Below are 20,761 nucleotides of genomic sequence, written 5' to 3' on the forward strand. Positions count from 1 at the left end.
TACATACCAGCCACTTTCATTTTATAAAGAAAAGGAGTTTGAACTGTTGGTCAGTGCCCCAAGGGACTTTGCAGCTTTGTACAGATGCTGCTAATCTCAATGGGCAGGCCAGAATCACAACAAATCAAACACCCCACACAGACACAGCTTCATTAAACATTACATTAAAATGGCATTAATTAGAAAAGCATTGCTTAGTGATTTAATGAGTAGGATGGACACACAGAAAAGAAGGTAAAACAGGAAGACAAAGAGAAAAACATGAGTGGTAAAAGAAAGGAAGAGTGGCATAAAACATTTTCTTCAATTGCTTTTCATGCTCTTCAGAAGGGAATACACAATGCCATGAAGTAACATTGGAACAAAGAAGGTATTTTTGTTCCAATAAACGCTTCCTTTCCCTCAAATCTGGATGGCAATGCTTCCTCTTTCAAAAGTGCCTCCTATTGATTCATACTAGTTAATCCCCTCATTTTTAGGTGACTTTGCAGGACGGGGGAAATCAGGAAAAAGGGGTTTGTTTTGATTTTACTTCCCTCGCTGCTCTCTGAGAGCTTATGAAAAGCACCTTCTTACCTGCAACAAGATTTCCAACAACTGTGATTCAAATGTGTTAATAGAAATGCTGGAAAAAACTGCAAACTTTTACACATGTGACTGTTTCTAAATTAAAACAATGAAACTTCTGTTCTGAAAGCTTTGGCCGAGGTTTGTTTGCTCCCGTCTCCTCCTTCAGGTGCTTAAGAAATCAAGTGCCTGGTTTGTGCTTCAGTGTAGTAGCTTGTACAGCAAATGGATCAGATGGTACAGATTATGCCCTTTAGGCCTTTACAACCCCAAAACAATTTTTCTTTTTTACCTGGATAAACCAAACATTTCTTCAAAGTACCACTATTATTAAGCTACACCAACCCCCTTCAACGGTATCAATCAGAAAATAATACTCGTATGCCGGAAGAGGTTTGGTGCACTCACATTCGCCAGCTTTAATTACAGTGAGGAAACTGTCTGAAGTTCAAGTGCACGAATCATTGGGAAATTTTCTCTTACTAACGCTGTAAATTGTTCTCAGCGATGTCAACTGGATAGAAAGGGCTCCTAAATGGCAATATGCAGAGTGACTCTGCAACAAATCTGAATGTGCTCCACAATCGATTGCAAGAGTGCGCAGTCAGCCCAGTGTGCTGAGGATGTCGGGCTGACCAGGCCTGCTCAGATTGGCCGTACAGTGTGGTACAACACAGCTCAGATCAGCCCTACGCCGGTACACGTGCACGGGTACAACGCAGTTCTGATCAGCCCTACACCGGTACACGTGCACGGATACAACACAGCTCTGATCAGCCATACACCGGTACACATGCACGGGTACAACGCAGCTCAGATCAGCCCTACACCGGTACATGTGCATGGGTACAACACAGCTCAGATCAGCCCTACACCGGTACATCCACACGGGTACAACGCAGCTCAGATCAGCCCTACACCGGTACACGTGCATGGGTACAACGCAGCTCAGATCAGCCCTACACCGGTACATGTGCATGGGTACAACGCAGCTCTGATCAGCCCTACACTGGTACACGTGCACAGGTACAACACAGCTCAGATCAGCCCTACACCGGTACACGTGCATGGGTACAACGCAGCTCTGATCAGCCCTACACCGGTACACGTGCACGGGTACAACACAGCTCAGATCAGCCCTACACCGGTACACGTGCACGGGTACAACACAGCAGCAGCGTATCCCATACCTGCCAACACTCAGCAACCACAGCAAAACTAGAATTCCAGCAAGGCTGCTGAATGTCAGGAAATCCTGGGCAAACAGGCAAAGCACAAAGGTCCTTTCTATTTATAAACAAAATTTCTGGACAAATCAGATATACAGTAGCCCACACAGAGTTATAAGCCACAGGTTACAAACGATCATCACTCTGATAAAAGGAGGACTTGGCAACCCAGGACTAAATGGCCTTTGAGTACAGCACTGTTTTGTCAAAAATAAACCTACGTGCATTCTGCTCCATTTTGCACAAATGGCCAGACTTTCGGAATGGCTGTCACTTCGGCTCCAGGGTGACTAGACAGATTTTTGGAACGAGCTCAACACATCTTACGCATCCTGGATGTAAAAAGTATTTTGAATCCTTTTTTATTTGCCCAGATGAGAAGTGAACCCTTCAGAAAATCTGCTCTACCATGAGATAGCAGTGAGAAATCTACTTAGTTTTAGTGTAAGACTAAACAAATCCTTCTGAATTAGGCCTGGTTAGTATTAGATTAGCTTCTACTGGACCAGAATTTTAAAGGTAAGTCATCAATATGAACTCATTTTATAAAGTGATTATTAGCAGAGATTATCTTTTCCCACTTCATTGCAACTTTTAGCATTGAATTGCACTGCAAGTCCCATAAAAGGTAAAGGATTGAGAAATAAGTCTTCGAACCAATATGTATTCTTCCATTTCAATGGTAACTACTACATTTTAACCTAGAAGTAGCTACATTTCAGTAGAGAATGACAGAAGGTCTCTTATAGAAATCCTATCCTACACAGAGTGGCTGCAGCACCTTCTTGGGGAGGAATTCTCAGGAAACTCCCCCGATGGCTGAACAGCTGTGAGCAAAAAGCTGCAGAGCTCCATCTCCCTTCCATTCTGAGACCTCCTGACACCAGAAAATTCCCACTCTCGCTCCCAGCCTTAAACATCCCAGACTTCCAGCAGATTTCTGGGAAGATGAGAAAAAGAGAACAGGTACTTTCCCTCTTCCCGATCTGTGCCATCAGCTTCTCGCACAGACTTGCACGGTGCCCAGGTCCAGCGTGTTCTCCCTCACTCACCCTCCCGACAGCCCTTTCTGTCCCCTCGGCATTGCCCACACGGAACATCCATGAAACTACGAGGGATTAAGCTTGAAAACATTTTCTATTACAAGTGCATATGAATATATGCAAATTTGCTGTTGTTAAATTAAGTGCACTACACACAATAGTAGGCTTTATTAATGTTTTTTCCACCATCAGTACGATCATGCCTATAACCATGAAAATGAATCACATGCACAAGAAAGTGATGTGGTTATTAAAATGTCCTGGGGTTGATCTGTTTAATGGCATTTAGTTGTGTTTGATTTTTATGCCAAGAAAACAAGAAATACAGTTATTGTCTCTGTAGGTTTTTTCATCCCAGTCATGCTAGGTCAGAGTCATAATCCTGAGAATGGTTCTATACTTTTTTTTAAAGTTGTATTAATACTTATTAATAATAAATGTTCTGGAATTATATGCAGTATTAATTAGAGGCTCATTGTGGGCGCAAAAGAGACTTGATGAGATGTGCTGTATTTATGTACGGACGCTGCTGACAAGCAAAGATAAAAGGCAAAGCTATTTTCAGTGCTCACGGAAGATAAAAATTGTGAATGTACATAATGTACATGGCCCGTGCACAACGTGCAGGACTTGGTGCCTTTTGGGTGCTGGTGAGCATGACCACCAAGAGCCTTTTCAGGACAACTCTGGAGACCTTTGTAGCATCTGAGTTTCACTGCCCAAAAATACAAATTATTTCAAACCACCTTCCAAAATTTAATCAGCTAAGTATTCATGCAATTGCAGTGTATAAGACTCCACTTTATTCTGAATTTCAGTCCTATATATCTCAGATTACATTACTCTGCTCATTTCTCATTAAATACGCAATGATAAAACACTGTTTCATCTTGGAAATACTCCATGTAAATGTCTCACAAAAATAAAAATATAAATAAACCCACCAGGATTTCAATTGCAGCCGAAAACAAAACACACAAAAATATCTCTCGAACTGTTTTACTTCTTTTACAGGAACTGTTCTCCAAAATTACACTGGTTGCTTTGCTGCCTATGGCCAGAATTTGTAAAACTATGTATAATATTTAAAAAACAAAAAAAGAGAGAATGTGAAGTGTGAATATAAGTCAGTCAAATACCTAAATAAATGCTCAAGTGTTTTCTCAGGGAAAAAAAACCAAGCATGTTGAACCTGCCCTAAATATCTATGCATTTTTAAAGTATATTTATGCACATAGGATCCTGTCTTGTTTCAACTGTTTTTCGAGACAGCAAAATCATCTGCATTTAATAGTTAACTGCCAGCAAGCAGTCGTGATGGATTTCCAGGGGATATTTCTTTCTATCTATTTTTGAACACTGCAAACATTGACGATACCTTTGAATTCGATTTCCTCTGTCACTGGCTTTTAACTTGAGAGAAAAAGGAATATGAGCCCTTCTCTCTTGTGTACTTACATGAGCTGAGATACATGGAGGCTGAGGGTCTGTTTAATAGAAAATTATTTCCTAGTATTTTCTGCCTTGCTTGGATTTCCTTTCTTTCCAGTATTTTTAGATCCCAAGATAAAAAACCCCTTGGTTTATTTGTGTTGTAAGACAATCCACCAAATAAAGCATGGATCACTGGGAGACTTTCTTCAATGAAAGGTCCAGTTTAACTGGTTCACTTTTAATTTAATGAATGGCTCTTTCCCCCAGACAAGGAGAAACTGCCACAGACATTTACAAAGACACAAAAGCCAACGCCGGGCTGTTTTATGTTAGTTTCTTTTCTTAAAACATTTGTTTTTAACTTGAAACCTTCAAGGCAGAACCTCCAGATATAAATCCTCCCCCTATAGAAACAAAAGTGTTTATATAGCCCACGGTAAATAAATGCTAATTAAATGTATCCATCAACTCTAGTTCTTTAATTTCATTTATTATCTGGTACACACTCTTTCTTCTTTAGAAATCTATCATTTCTGATATCTGCGGCTTCTTACTAGTAAATCCAGTGCAACTTTCTGCCCTGTTTGGAACCATTTAGACAGAATCCATCACCATTTTATGCCACCAATTGCTGCCTCTAGTTTAGTCCAGCTGATAATTACTGTGAGTTTCTACAGAACAGTATTTTCTCTTTTCCTCCTGCTCCAAAATTAAAATGCAAACAGCTTACAGCTCAGTCAACACAACAGAAAGCATTTTATTTAAAAAAAAAAAGAGAGAGAAATAAGAAGAAACAAGAAACAGGCCATCTAATATAGTCCAGAATTTTTTTCTATTGTTGTTACAGAGGTTTACAGTGAAAAGAAGAAGGAAAAATTCATATTTTGTTCTCTGCCTTTCTAGTGGTTTGTGCTTGTTGTAGAAATAAAGTATTACAAATAGAAACCAGAGAGAGAGTGGGGGGGGTGAAAAAAAAAAAAAAAAAGCTCGTTTAGTTTCCCTTTTTCATTTCCTTAGCTGGAATACTGGTTTGGAACATCTGAAGACAAAAAAGCAGGATTTTCAAAGTTGGGGTTTTCTGTTGCTGGTTAAACGGGCGCTGCGGGCAGCGCCGCCGCCGCGGGAGCTGTGGGGTCACAGCGCCCCCTGGAGGCCCGCGCGGGAGCAGCCCCGGGAGGCTCCAAACGCCGCCGGGAGCTGAGGAGAGCGCGAAAGGACCTCAAACTGCTAAAAAAACCCCACTCTCTCACTTTTTCCCCTTAAAGCCACTTTGTAGCTGAGGTCTGACCTTGGCGACTTGCAAAAGATTTGTATCTTGTACGGGTCTGGATGGCTGAAGTGCGAGCAGGCGCGGAGAAACGCTCAGAATTATTTGAAGTCTTCACAAACAAACTTTGTTTTTCCAATAATATAACCATCATTATTATAAGCTTCCCAGGATTTTATGCTTTTTTAAGCTCTTATATTTAGTGGTAAGTGTTTATCATGTGAAGTCTGTCATACATAAGCTTTGAAAACGTACTGAGGGTAAGAAACCGGTACTCACATCCTGCTCTAGCTTTATTACAAAACCGCCGATTTCAGTTTGGTTTCAAAGTCGGGAAATTCAGTCACTTTTCTGTAAAATTAAAATACCTGAAGTGTGGTAGACCGTAAGGATCCAGTTTATTGCTTCCTTAAGACACAATTAATTATGCAAAATATCTTGGGGGGGTACAAAGCAGAAAACTAATAATGATATTTTTGAGACATAAAGATCTGTTGATCCCAAGTCTTTTATTTATCTGATAAACAAAATGCTACAGGGGCATTTCATTAGAGACTTCATTGCAATGTTTTAACATTTCAAGACGTATAATTAATCACAAATTTGGGCCAACATATCCCATAATTTTTGTTACACAATTTCACTGTTACTGCCTTCACTGTTTTTCTTAATATTGTGTCAATTCTTCCTTCCCAAAACATTCTTTTGGGTGAAACTAGATAGAAATTCACTGCAGCAGGAAATACGACTGTTTAAGTTTCAGATCAGCAGTACACAAATGCGTTTATTTTCAATGGTAAGGAGAACACCAGGCTCAAGAACTCTGAAGTCACTTGGATATTTCATGTGATTTTAACATTTATGATAATTTTTTCCTCTAGATATATACTTAAAGAAAACTCAAAATCACATTCAATTAACCTAATATTTTTAAATGCTTGTGTACCAAACTCATCTGAATAATAATAATAATAATAATAATAATAATAATGGCTCAGAATAGGGATCTCTACAAATATCATATGTCCTTGGTACCATCTTATCTAGAACGATGCAAAACATCAATTTGCGCTTACAGGAACGTTTTTTAAAGAATCTGTAGAACTTCAAATGAGGTTTAATATATAATCAATGAAGATGTCTGCCTTGTAAGCTATCTGAGAAGTTAAAGATCTAAAAAGATACGCACATGTGAAAGTATTTCAAATTCTGTTGACAATATCATGAAGTAGAAAAAAAACGACTATGTCAGATAAAAGCTGCTACAACTTGTCAATTATGTAGGTATACACACGCACACGTTAATTAATCACCTGGAGAGCAGGATTTATATTCTTTCACACAAGAACGCTGTACTGCAGTTGTCATCTCTTACACCGCTGACTGCAACGGCATCTGGACCCAACCTCATCATCGTGCCTGCAAGGAGACAACAGATCTGATCAGATTCACTCCTTTTCTCCATCCCACTGCGCAACTTTCAAGCAAGTTCTGTATTTCCTAAATGTGCCACGAGACAAGAAGCTGTCTGGGTGGCTCTCAATGCAGTGGGAGCAGACTAAAACACTGAACCCTAAAAATAATTTGTAAAAAACAGCTTTAGCATGCGTTTGAGTGAGAGACACTGCTCCATCGGGAGGAGGAATTCGTTGGTCTCCAATGGTCATTTAAATACCTGCTGGAAATCCCAAAGTGAAGTGGGTTACTTAAACACAGCTGGGAAATACAGGAGGAGAGTTTTCTAAGAAATTCTGCTTAAATTCAGATTCCCCCAACAGCTGATGTTTTGGCTGCACAGATAAATCTTGTTTGTATACGTTACAACATTCTGGAAAACATATTTGCCCTCTTTTTGAGGAAATTAAAGACAATTTTTTAGGGTTGTGACATAAGCCAACAAAAGCCAGGAAATGCAGTGTTAGGACTGACGCTGTGCTCTTCCCTCTCTCATCATTGTGCTTTTTCCCCACAAAATGTACTTACAATGGTGTGAGGCAAGTAGGGAATATCAGCCTTAACTTACATTTCCTGGCTTCTTCCAGCTGGTGTCCAAAACCTTATTGTTGTTTAGGCAGAACTGAGTTCTTTTGTGTTTCAAGTTTGCGTTGTGCATGCATAAACACAAAATGCGTCTCATTATGAAGACAACTAAGAGATTGAATAGGAACGTTTTGGTGCACTTAAAAAGACAAATCATGGGTTTAGTTCTATGTTAAGAATGTGGAAATAACTAACAGGAGTAGCTACCAAAGAGAAACAAACGTTTTTCCGTCATTAACTCTACACAATGCCTTGTACTATTTAACATCACATCACATTTTGGATTATGTTATTCACCAAGGGCACCAATGTAATGCAAAAAAGGCTGCCTCAATTCCCCAAAGATTCCTGCAGAGTACAGTTGGTGAGAAATCCAGGGACACTTGCAGCATTTTATCTGAAAGAATGTCACAAAGGAAAAAAAGTAAAAACAAAATTGACAGTTTGAATACTACTCCTATTAGTTTACTGCTTAATACTTCAATAATACTGAGTGATGAAAGACTGAACATACAGGTTTTCTCCATGTTGATTCTCTGCAAGTTCTTTTGCATATTTTCTTCAGCAAAATGTTTAAACTTTAACTATATTTCAGCATTTGAAGCATGATATATGTGCATGTAAAACTTCCCCGTGTGTACATAGTTATTCATTAAAACAAGCTTTACAACACTCACAGTTTATTTCTGTATTTTTAAGGTGCATGCAGAACATTTCAATTGGATTTCATTGAATGTGTTGTACACCTTGACATTTTAGGTACTTTAATGGGGGTTTTCTTAGTTACAAAAATGAAGTTCTTGAAAGAGAAGTTTGGGGGGGGAATCCTTTTAGAAAAAAAAGGGGGGGGCGCGGTATGGGTAAAAAGACTTTATTTTCTAAAGCTCAAATTCCAAAGGAGGAAGACGGGGAGAAATAGGAACTGAAACTAATTTACCTGCATTCCTTTGTCACTGCTTGGCCCTTGACTAGTAAATGATTCCTTTCACTAGCCAATAAAACCAAATCAAAAGCAGGCTTAGGGAGCAGAGGGGGAAGGGGGGGCAACAGAGTAGAAGAATCAACTTCAACTTTGACAAAAGGGATAAAAAAGGAAAAAAGCAAACTCACTCCTGTTGCTTTCCAGAAGCTCTCAGGAGCTGTGTGCCTGACTCCTCCTGCTAACTTCCCAGCATCAGCACAAAGACATTCTCTACCTGCTTTCTTGCAGCACCAGCTACGGTATTCCATTGTTCCACATGACACCGAGAGTCGCTTTTGTCTCCATTTAACGCCGGCCCCAGCAGCCCTGCCAGTTTACGTACAGCGCAAGGCCCAGACAACTGCTTCGGCAGCCAACTGTGTGCAAGAACACGTTTGGCCTGCACAAACTTGGTGCCTACACAGCGTATCTCAGAGAACGCTAAGTGTTCAGTTAAAAAAGTGCAGTAGAGCAATGTGACAGAAGCATTCAAGAGCTCTGGAGAAGATGAGTCAGGTATTGCTGGCCACGTGCAAACATACACAGTGGTACGTTCTGGCCCTAAAGCACTTCACATTCTAGAGAAGCAAGACAGAGAGGGATGTAGGATGCACTGACAGGGTCAAATACTCAAAAGTGCTCACATGTTTAAGGCATATAGAAGTCTATCGAAAAATACTTAGAATTCTGAATTTAATTTTTACCCTATCAATAATCTATAGTAACTGATGATCATTGGTAAGAGATAAGTTCTTCAAAACCAGACAGCTGAAAGCGCGATATGGAAATTCTCTGCTCTTAAAACCACCATGTCATATTTTTAGCACCCAAAGGGCCTCCTTACAGCGGACTATACAGCATGTTTCAGAGTTGGATTTTTTTCTTCTTGCATCCCTCTCAACTAGAAAGAAGAGCCGGGCAGCAGCCAGATAGACAAGCAGGGCAGTAAAGAGCATAATGCACAGAAAAAGCCAAATGCAGATCTCCCAGTTACATGTGTCTCCAAGTGGGAGCTGTGATGCCCACTACAAGTCATGAGGATCAGTCGTGAATGGAAACATAGATGATCAGCCAAGACGGGTAGCTCTAGACCTCCCAAGGTAAGGGTCACTTAAAACTTTACTTTTTAATGTTCAGTTATGATCAATTTTTGGAGAAACTGCCCAGGAACTGCAAAGGGGGCTTCCTTCTTTTTCCATCATTTTCCTCCTCCTGTGACTATAGAGTCAAAGGTAATCTACAGAGGGTAAAAAAACTTCATAAACTATAAAATCGAGATACTGCTCTTCTATATTCCTTGAATTGAGTGTTTTGGTTGTTTTTTTTTTTTCAAAGGGGGCATGGGGAAGCCTTTAATGTTTGTGGGTTTTTTTCTGAATGTGTGTGTGCAGATTCTAGAAGCAGGCTCAAAAGTGACAGGTAATACCACTCAAGTCCCCATTCTGTTTTCCTCTGAGGCCTCTGAATGCTGGGCAGATAGCATTCTCCTGATTTTCTCTTAATCGGACTCATGATTAGAGCCTTTCAAAAACCAGCTCACATTGATTTTCAGTGGATGATCAGCATTTCACTCCTTGTGGCTTATTTGTAAAATCCCAGCATGCATGTTCTGGGGAATCTTTCATGCTTGGGAAAGCAACTTTCCCTGAAACCCAGGGGACAGTCCAGAGTAAATACTGCCTGAACTTCCCACTCAGAACTGCAGACAGACACCATGAGTCAGCAAGCTCTGGTGCACAATTACTCAAATATTACACGGGATAAATGTTAGTGCCATGAGTCATAATTACCAAAAGGTGTAAGATCTAACCACGTCATAAAATACCAGGGAGTACAATGAAGTCTATATGCAGGTTTATTCTTACATTGACAGCTACCAGCTCATATGGCTGCATTCACTGAGATGTCAAATCTGGACAGTCAAACCCCACTGAAGGACGGCTGTGTCCCAGAAGCTCCATGTCTGAGGATGGAGGTGAAGCATTCCAACGGGCAGTTTGGGTGACCTTGTATTCCCTCTCATCTCTCTCAACCACCTTCCCACTCAATTGCAGGCTAAGTATGTTTTTAAGAAAAAAGAAAAAACACAAAACTAAATCACCACACGTGAAAGAACAAACAGCAAAAGAAAGTTAAAATGGAAGAATATAGCGCCACAGCCTTTCCTGGTGGCTCAGAGAAATACATCACTGAAGTATTAGCTTTTCAGCGAAGATGTTAAACAAACAAATACATTTTTCCTTTTGTCAGAAGACCTTGACCAATTATATGCACACATCAGATATTTAGACACATTTGGAGAAATGGTAATGGGAAGTAAGATTAACTATTAAAAGCAAACTGAATCAGCAGGAAGCTATGATGTCTGTAAGCCTACCTAAGAGGAGGTGTTAGGAGCTGGGTTTGAATGGAAGTCACTAAGCCCACAGCAGAGGTGAATAATGTGAAAATGAACAGCTGGAGAAACTAGAGGGGAAGTCCTGAAAATCCAGTGGAAACACTGGGAAAATCTGAGACATTTACACCAAACAAAAAAAAAAGCATCAAAAGGTGGATAACTCAAGGAACAGGTAAAGTGGCCCAAAAAAACTCTACTGAAAATAAATTACCATATGCAAGTAAAACACTGCCCAGACAACCAAAGTCAGTCCAGACTGAGATGTCACTGTAGTAGGCATAGTAGGAACATATAAGAAGTCACAGCCCCTGTCTTCAAGTATTTGCATTTAAGATGACAGAAGGAATTAATAAATGCTGAATAGTTTGGATGTTCTATGGTCTGTTTGCAGATAAGCCATGAGCAGAAAGAGGGATAGAAAAAATTAAATTCATCAGCAGAAAATACACACTATTACTTATACCAGCAGACTGCTACAAAGCCAAGAATGTTTTTTTTGCCAAATGTACCATTGACGACCTACAAATATATAGTCTATAATTCAATGGAGCAGGATGTTTCAAGATATTGCTGAGGCCGTTATCTCTAGTTATATTCATAAACTTGTCTCCAAGACACACCCAAATTAACACTTACCACATGGGTAAGACCTGTTTCCCATCGAAGGCACACCAAATGCCTTAAACCCTGTGGACAATGTTTCAAAGTATTATACAAAAGAAGAAATAGGTAGGGCAGGGCAAACACAGACATACACACATGCAAAAAACCACTGTCAAATACAAAAGCGAGCAGGCTGTGCAACCCATTTGCCAAGCTCTAAGTTTCCTCCAGCAAACAAGTCAGCAGGAAACTCCTCAAACAAGGCAGAGTTGGCCACACAAAAGTGTAACCTATCCCTTCAGGTGCCATATTGATAATGGGGCAATCCCTGGCCAGAGGGCTTGAGAAGTAGGAAGGCAGTAAGAGAAGTCTTTGAGATCCAGCTCATGGAATCCAACAGTGAAAGACTGCCTACCAGAGCACAGAAAAGTACTTCATCTCCAGCAACTTCCCCCGCAGTAGATACCCTGATCTAAAAGCACAAAGTAGATGGTTCAGTGAGACAAAGGCTTCCCCCAAAAGTATAGAACTACTTTGTCAGTCATCTGTAATTTGCCTAATAAATACATAAATGCACAGCAGGTGAATATCGGCATTGACACATTCATCTCAAAAGGGCAGGGAGGTAAGCAGTGAGCATGTCCATCCACATCGGCAGCCAGCCAGCTTGCCACCTCTGTGTTTTCTAGTTATACAGAAACAGGAGATGATGCTGGTCAACTGTAATCAGGTCTACAAGTGGAAAACACCATTGATTTCTGCCATACGATTTTGGTCTGAGCTACAGTTGCAAGTTCTTATCCACTGAAAACACTACAGAAACAACATTTTCTTTTAGACCAACCTAATACCTTCTGAGCAATCATATTCCTACTCTACCTACTCTCTTCACAGACGCACACGTTAAGCGCCAGGCTTGGCTTTAGCTAAGATCAGGCTGATTTGCAAACACTCAAGATCTCGTGGGAACAGAATTGCAGATAATTTATTTTATCTCAGGAATTCTCAGAACTCTCTCTCTCGACACTAGAGAGCTGGGGCAATGCACCATGTTAAGTAACCAAGCGTTGGTCTTAGTTCTCATCTGGAGAAGGAAGTACCTTCCACACATTGCCATTTCCAGGCCTTTCTTTGAAAATCCTTTCTTCTCTTTAAATAACAAGGGGTAGCAGTCAAGTGAAAGCAAGGGCTACTTGATCCATTGTTTGGCCCACAGCCAGGTTCTGCTGGTCCCGCTTTCCCTCTCAACCACCCGTTTTTCTATCGTTCCTGTAATTTGGGGAGATTAAGATGTATAGCCTGTAAATTGGCTAAACTTTTCCAGGCTGCTTTAATGAGACTTCATATAATGGGGCTGGCTTTTTTTTTTTTTTTAATATTTTCCTTAACGTGACCCATATGGAAATAAAAAGATATATTTTTTAATGTATGCTAGATTATGGCCGACGTTTTCCTCAAATTAAAATCCACGCTTCAGCAGCAGCATACATTTTCAATGATGTCAAATGTATTTTTTCAGCCAACTGGCTGGGGTCACCCTTATAACTCAAAGTTTAAGTGTGCTGGATAATCAGTAGAACATGTGAGTCTCTGTAGGGCACTGCGGTTGCCTCAGAGCCTGCTGGGGAGCACACAGGACCGATTCTGGTCCTGGTGGCAGGAGATGCGGTGTAAGAAAGCACCAAAGCTCTGCTGCTGAACGAGCTGACAGCCCCGCGCTCACAGCAAGAACCATGTGGCACGAACCCATCGAGTTCTTCCAGCAGAGATCACCAGAACTCACTCGTCACACAGCTACAGACTAAGCCTGAGCTTACAGACTAAGCTAAAACCATTAGGCACTTACCTATTGATAGATGAGATGCCCTTCAAGCCTCGTCAGCCACCTGTGTTATCATTTGGGTTGGAATGATTCCCAGCAGGGGCAACTGTGATCCAAACGAGGGCCGCTCTCAGCACACACCTTCCTGAAGTACTTATTTCCCTGCCATTTCCCACCTTAAAAATAGGAATAAAGTAGGAATATTAGTTGTAGTATGGCAAATGTTTGGGCCCACTTACACTATGTTTTCAACTCATGCAGCTGTGTGACTATGTCTGAATCTGAATTTAAATGAATTTCAGCTGACATATCTGGATAGTCTAAATTCAAACAACTCGGACAAATATGTACCAAATGTTAAAGCAAAAGATAGAAATATAAGAATTTCCATGTAGAAGCTCTGTTTCCTTTTTGATGACTCTTTAAACTAAAAAACAACTGATAATGAAAGCACATTTGCTTGGGAAACCACAAGAAACAGTGGGATTTCAGCTTTCAATCATTATTCATATTTTCTTTTCAAATATTTTCATACTACAGTTTGCTATTGGAAATTGTGTTTTTTCTACAATTCGGTCAAAAATTTCAATTTCTGTCAAAAGGAGGTTCAGTTAGTGTTCCAAAACAATGTGTTTTGGCTAATTGCATAGGTTGCACAGGAACACAACGGTAGTTTAGGATGGAAAACTAAGACCTTGCTTGTACTAAAAAGTTGCATGTGTGTATTGGTGAAGGGTAAAGACAGTTACCCCCCAGTAACCCTAATATGGATGCATTTCAAATGAATAGGAAAAAAAACAACAACAAAACAACAAACAGTCAATTTGCTTACATAATTTATCGTGGGGAAGAGGAAATTCTTACAAAGTACCTTAACACAATAATTCTTTTAATATAGAAGCTGTGGCTCCAGTTAGAAGATCTGGGCTTAGAGCTCCATTAGCTTATTTATAGTAGCAAATGCTTTGTAGTTAATGCATAAACACCCACCAAAACTCCATTTACAGTTGAAACAGTAGGCGATTTAGATATAAGAGATGATGTTACTTCAACAAGGATTCAAAATGGTTATGTGATACAAGTGTTGGACTTCTCCTATAAATATGAAAATAAATAAAGTCGTGCAGTCACACCTGGGTTGCCCAACCCCTCCATCTCCTCATCAGTATCTGGCTCCTCCTGTTTAATGTTTCATCACATGAAATATTCATTTTTAGCCCAGGTCTCACCCACACGGAGGCCCTTGGAGCCCTCCTGTATCACTGTACAGCCCACAAATAATGGGAGTTATGGCTAAACAACTGTGCTAAGAACGGATTTCTGAGTGTGCACATTCACAGGTTCCCTGGACGAGCTGAGGGAGCAGATCTGTGCCACCAAAGGCTCCAAACCTGAGTTCTACCCAGGACAGAGATGAACTGGGGAGCAAAACGTGACCTGCTGAATGCATTTCAAAGAAAAATAGCATTTTAATGAAGGCCGTCCACCTCTACTAGCACAAATAAACATAATATTAGAAATACAGGCTTTAGAAAAAAAAATCTTCAGCCTTTTAATTGAAATTAGCTTTAAATTGCTTCTTGATTCTGAAATAGCACTATCAAAAGCTACGGGTTATTCGTATTCGTACTCTTACCCCTCCGCGCCTCAAGCTTCGCGAGCCCCGGTGGGACGCGCGCGTGCCTGGCGGGCTGCGTCTCGAGGGCCTCTTCACCGCTACTCGGTGCCGCCCGTATCCCTCCGCACCTCAGGTTCGCTTCACTCCTCAGTATCCTACCGCGCCTGCGGGGCTGCCGAGAGGCGTGGGGGAGCTGTGCCCTGCTGAGCGGGGCAAACCCGAGCTACTTCAGCAGGTACTTATCATCCTTGGACTGCGAGGAGCGCCACAGTGCTAAGAATACCCCAAGGTTTGCACCCGGGAAGGGTTGTCCTGTCAGAATGAGAAGAAAACGCGCCCATATAGTCCGCCATGCTGCGAGGGGACGAGGCGCTGACGGGGCAAGAGAGGTGAGGGAGGTTGGATAGATGCTTTTGTGTGACACGGGGAAAAAAAACACAACAGGTGTGATCTGTGGGTTTCTGATGATTTATGGCATTAGGATCCTGTAAAAGGAGAATATTGGATCATCCTCGGCCAGGAGGTGAGGATGGCTCTTGCAATGGGTTAACTTAGCCGACTGCTGTGGAATACTAAAGACATCTTGAAGCAAACAACAGGGCATTAACTTCACAGGCAGCTCCACCGCTGTACACGGGGGATGAGGAAGGGCGGGCAGTTCCCAGAAAGCAAACCCAGCTTCGTGGCTTTCTGTTAAACTAATGAAACAGACAGAAAAAGCCCCTGGTTTCTCTCCTATGGGCTCAAGGGGAGTTCAAAGAGCAAGACTCAAGCATTCAGACAAAGACAAACTGAGAGGGGAAAGAATCAAGTCCTACAGTTTTGTAGGACTAAAATCAGTGTTGGCTGTATATTGTTGTGTTTGTTGAATTAAAGCAAAAATACAACAGGTAACTGAGGCAATTTCCTGAAAAGTAAAGAAGTCTCCCTGGGGTTCTCATCATCCTGAAATTAATTGTCATAGATCTTGTTCTATACTCTATTTAATCAGCTCATTGCCCATTGATACTGTATTACTGGGTCTATTTAATCAACTCGTTGCCAATTGATACTGTATTACTGGGTGTTGCAGTGTATGATCGTCAAAAGATTTAGATATTCTCTCTTAAGAAATTAAAAAGTGTCTTGAATGTGTTTAACATTATACTGGAATGTGCTGATGGCTGGATGGTAGGAATCACTGGTATGTTGACAGGATGAAACTCCTAGCAAGGGATAAATGTGCCGTGCAGTGCCTGAACCAAGGCATTTATTTAGAATATTGTGGGAAAAAACTTTTTGTGTGTGTGATGTTTCAAATATGTAATTCCTATGTGGTACTGATGAACTGTGTGTGAAAGCAAGTTGATATTTAGTGTTCCAACCACTGGTCTGGAAGTGTTGATGTGGAACAGAGAGGATGATTAAGAAGAGACATCTGTGCAAAGTCTACAAGGGAGACAGAAATGCAAAGCAGTTGCCTTTGGAAACAGTTGAGATACCTAGTTTTTTAGGCCCAGAACCTTACATATGCATTGCAAAAGTCATTTGAGGTATCAGGACTTGCAAATAGTTCGGAAATAAACCAGTTACATTATGAACTCTTCTCAATTTTATGAAACAAAAATCCTTATAGGGTCCCAACAAACTGCTTCTACACAGCAGCAGAATATTGCTATGCAAGCCATCAGTTGGAATGTGATGGTTCTGCTATCTTAGCTATATAGGATTAACCCTAGGACTTAATCTGCGGAAGGATCCATTGCAAAGAGCGACTTGACACATACATTTTCCCTATCATAAATATCAAATCATTGTACTTTGCTAAACCGAATTTGTAGTGTGCTGGCACAAAGCAGAGAGGCCAGTTTCTGAAACCTCTTGTTCTCTTTGGGCTGGAGGGAATTCCCTAGCAGATTAAGGAGGCTGATTTCAGCCTTTGTGCAAGAGAAGGGAGTGGGCTTGCTGAGGCAATACGGGGGAAAGAGGTGTAGTAGGCACTAGAAGAGAAGTTAGTGAACTATTTTGTCAACATACCTGCTTTTGCATTTATCTGCAGACATTATATATTTCTGCAGATTTTCAATGCTGGCTACAAATAATAATACATATGTTGTTCAGTGTGGTTTCCAGTCCCTGCACTTTATTTCTTTTAGTACATACAGTGCTGCTTTCCTCACCACAGGGTATGTAATTCTACATCACTACAGATCTGCATCCTTCAAAGACGAGCCAGAGTCATATAGAATAACACATGACACATGACACAAACCGCAGTTCTGATTAACAAGATGATATTACTACATTTTAGCTGAGCACATTGCTGAAGAGATTTGTTAGATAGTGAAACTGTCTTCCAATGGAACTCACAGAGGCCCTGTTACTACAGGCATTCATAATTATGTTGTGCAAAATATTCTGCAGGGAGCAGTTTCAGGACAAGGACAAACTGATATTCTCTCTCCAGGATTTCTGTGATCTGCTGCATGAGCCAGAGGTGTTAGCAGCTGTGAGAAAGCCTGTCGTTTTCTCGCTGATAGGCCTAGACTGTTCACACCTGTGTGTAGTTAAAAGTTCACTTCTATAAAATCTTCAGAACTTTCTGGAAGGTGGTAAGTAACCTTGACTTCCACTGAATTCACTGAAGTGAAACAGTTTTCAGTGACAGAGAAGGGTTGTAGCTGCAGAATCAGGCCCCTAATGAAGTGGGGGAATGGGCAAGAGTAGCCATCGTTCAAAATGTGAATAGAGCATTGAAACGCTTATTCCTTTTGGTCATCAAGATTTTCACACTGCTTAGCAGTAACCAAGGCATTAAAATTTGCAGTTAAATCTCCTCATTCCGTAACTAAAACAAGAAACCTCTTCTGAACTTTAAAAAAGATGCCAGACTATTTTTCTTCAAACAAATAGCTGTTCTGTATCTGCTGGTTTCATTTGGGAACTGAAGGATGAAATGGAACTAAAAAGCAGAGAGTGATATCTCTAAATTGACCAAGACCCAGATATATTAGAAATTTCCTTAAAATAATGCGTTACTTACGAGAACTCCAGAGAAATATCCAAAGTGATCCAAGTAGAATAGAGAAAAGGGTGAAGAGAGGGAGGGATGCAGGTTTTTAAAGAAGTTTTGAGATGCTCAACAGAATAATCTCCAGTGGGCAGAAAGAAAAAAAGGAAGATCCAAGATACTGTTTTCCCCTGCAGCATGAAGTACTGCAGAAGCACCCTGCTTTGGCTGATGACAGGAAAAGACAAGGGAACAGAAGATCTTTGAATACTCAACCATAATGATCATCTGTGCCCTCTTTTTAGGATGCCCAGGCAATGGAGTGATTTGAAAACTCATCTGCGCCCTGATACAGCTGTATTCAGTCACATCACCATGTAGAAGCAACCTTTGGTCTACCTGCCAGGATATCCAGCATGTAGAAGTAAGTAGTACAGACTCATGCCACTTCCCAGCCCTATCTGTGTGTACAGCAGGAGCCACAGTGTCATTTTGAGTGGAGTGCCATCTCATTTTCCCTGGTCAGGTACTCCACAGTGTTACTGTAAAATTGTTTCAAGTGGTCATCCAGTACAGGCAAGTGTTTTTCACAACATTGATTCTAACAAAGCCTAGAGGGGAACCCACATTTCCTAGTGTTCATTATGGCACTTCAGGAATGAAAACAGCTCTAGCCAGACTAAACAAGACTAAATTAAATGAACATCCCTTCTATAGGACAAGCATAATAACTTCCAGTTATGGGGCAGTGGAGGAACTGATAGCGTTGTTTCTTTTGGATACAGTGATGTCACATTGCACAGGTTTGATCTGTTGACCAAAGGAGATTTTGTGTTTCCATGTATCTTATCGTCAGCACTTTCAAATCAATTTTATCCTTTTGAGAAGGGAAGTAAGAGTTGGAGGTTGGGTTTTTATTAGACACAGCTGGTCCGAGGGACGTCATTCCTTCCTAAAGCTGGGGCTGTCTCATATGAAACCTTTAGCAATGGGGGTGGATGGTGGGCAAGGGGAATCACTTGATGTAGTTTCAACAGCTGGAGGTCAAATTATAGAGAAAAGTGGAGAGAAGTGAAATTTATAATCTATAATTTGAAACCCAAATAAGAATGAGACAAGCTTATTTGAAGGACTGGAAGGAAAAGGATGTGATATATGGCCTGATACAGCCAAGCAAAATGAACGCTGCCATTGCACTATTACTTTGTGGACAATCCAAAAAACCAAAAGGGCCTATTAAGGCTGTCTCTGTGGAAATCTAATTAGGTCATACAAACAATCCCTGTTGTTAATAGGACCCTTTAACCATACATGGATGCCTTAAGAAGTCTGTAGCAGATGTAGGAAAGGTTCTGATCCGTGAAGGGAATAAGAAGTGAATGAGAGAGAAGGAGTAACAGATGAGGAATTGGCTTAGGGGAAATCTATAAAGAAGTAGTGAAGAAGTAGGAGAGGAACACATAAGAACCAAATTTTTCCCTAGAGATGATGCTGTCGTATTATGTGGGATATAATCTGCTTTGTTTGCTTGAAGTTAAAAAATGGAGAACAACAATTGGAAACAATGTATTTTGATGGAAAAAAGCTTCCAAGGAAAAGTGTGGGAAAGGCCTCCTTAAAAGAATGTCCTTCCTTAGAGCAAGTAACTGATACCAACGACTGCCTGTAGCATCCTAGTGAAAGAGATGTAAAGGAAAATCAGTGTAAATTAAAATAGAATTATAAAAAGATGAGTGGGACCACTTATAGCTTCAGGTCATCACTCCAGAAAGGTGTCAGAAGTGTGTGGGTCCTCACTCAGTGCAGGCTGTACTTGTTGAGACACCACCCTGACAGAGTGACCTCCTCACCCTTATGCTGAAAGTGTGATCCTTTTTCATACTTCTTTCCTTCCTAAGCTCCCAGGTAGCAAAGAACTATTTCACACCTATTGCTCCTATTATGTCCCAATAATATTCTAACCACCTCTCTAGCAGAGAACCCTGCTCCTGTACTTATTATAACTGTTGAGTAATATTTCTGTGAACATATCCTAGAATTTTGAATGAATTATGGACTTAATCATAGCAGGATACTCTGTAGGGCTGTGATTGTTCAAGTTATATAGCACTGTACCTACAGAGGGATAATTTAATATCTGAATATTTGCAGAAAGCACACACTGAATGGTACAGTTGTTTATAGCATACTTGGAATGTGCTGTTTGGTAATCAGTGAGGGTACGGCATTCACATCACTTGAGTCCTGGAACTAACCGATTTTGGTGAATTTGCAGATGGGATATTCATAGCAGGCTAGTTATGAGCTATTTGCAATAAGCAATATTGCACTCCAATATTTCAAAGTAATGATACATAATTTAATATTTTCCACTGTCACAAACCACTTAAAAACAGCGCAGTACTATAAAGGACCTAATTCAGTACTCAGTGAGGCAGAATCTTCCCACAGACTTTTAAGTCCCACTGAGTCAGACACCAAAAGAGTCAAACCATGAGGAAAAAACCATACTTCAGGCACTTCCAGTAGTCTTAAGCGTTTTAATCCAGCAATGCAAAGGTCCTAGAGCATTTTACCAGCAGTATTTAAGCTACTCAATACCCATATGAGAGATGGAAGAATTGTACTGCTTTGTTTATGCTGTACTGAATAATTTCCTGAATATTGTACAGGGAACATGTAGTTCAGCCTGTAAAAAACACCCCACCCCAATCCTTGACTCCCCATCAAGGTGCACTGCAAGTATAACTGTCCTGGGAAGGAATCCTTTCTGCCATGTTTTCTGTGATT

At 40.7% G+C, this 20,761-nt stretch overlaps 2 long non-coding RNA genes across 4 annotated transcripts in view; one reads left to right on the top strand and one right to left on the bottom strand.

The window, feature by feature from the left end:
- The window catches only part of LOC136109381 (uncharacterized), a 48,518-nt gene extending 33,439 nt beyond the window's left edge, over window positions 1–15,079 (bottom strand). Inside the window, exons 1-4 of one of the 2 annotated variants that reach the window (XR_011741699.1) lie at window positions 15,001–15,079; window positions 13,389–13,540; window positions 7,878–7,977; window positions 6,854–6,959 (exon numbers count right to left, since the gene is read on the bottom strand). This is a non-coding gene — a long non-coding RNA (uncharacterized lncRNA). The remainder of the gene's footprint in view (window positions 1–6,853; window positions 6,960–7,877; window positions 7,978–13,388; window positions 13,541–15,000) is intronic. The other variant, XR_011741698.1, reaches the window with a different exon arrangement.
- Window positions 15,080–15,154: 75 nt separating this feature from the next.
- Window positions 15,155–20,761, top strand: part of LOC136108992 (uncharacterized) — a 57,800-nt gene continuing 52,193 nt past the window's right edge. Inside the window, exons 1-2 of one of the 2 annotated variants that reach the window (XR_010652447.2) lie at window positions 15,155–15,371; window positions 18,277–18,395. This is a non-coding gene — a long non-coding RNA (uncharacterized lncRNA). The remainder of the gene's footprint in view (window positions 15,372–18,276; window positions 18,396–20,761) is intronic. The other variant, XR_011741743.1, reaches the window with a different exon arrangement.

This window comes from Patagioenas fasciata, chromosome 17, assembly GCF_037038585.1.
Source record: "Patagioenas fasciata isolate bPatFas1 chromosome 17, bPatFas1.hap1, whole genome shotgun sequence".
Classification (NCBI taxonomy): Eukaryota; Metazoa; Chordata; class Aves; order Columbiformes; family Columbidae; genus Patagioenas; species Patagioenas fasciata.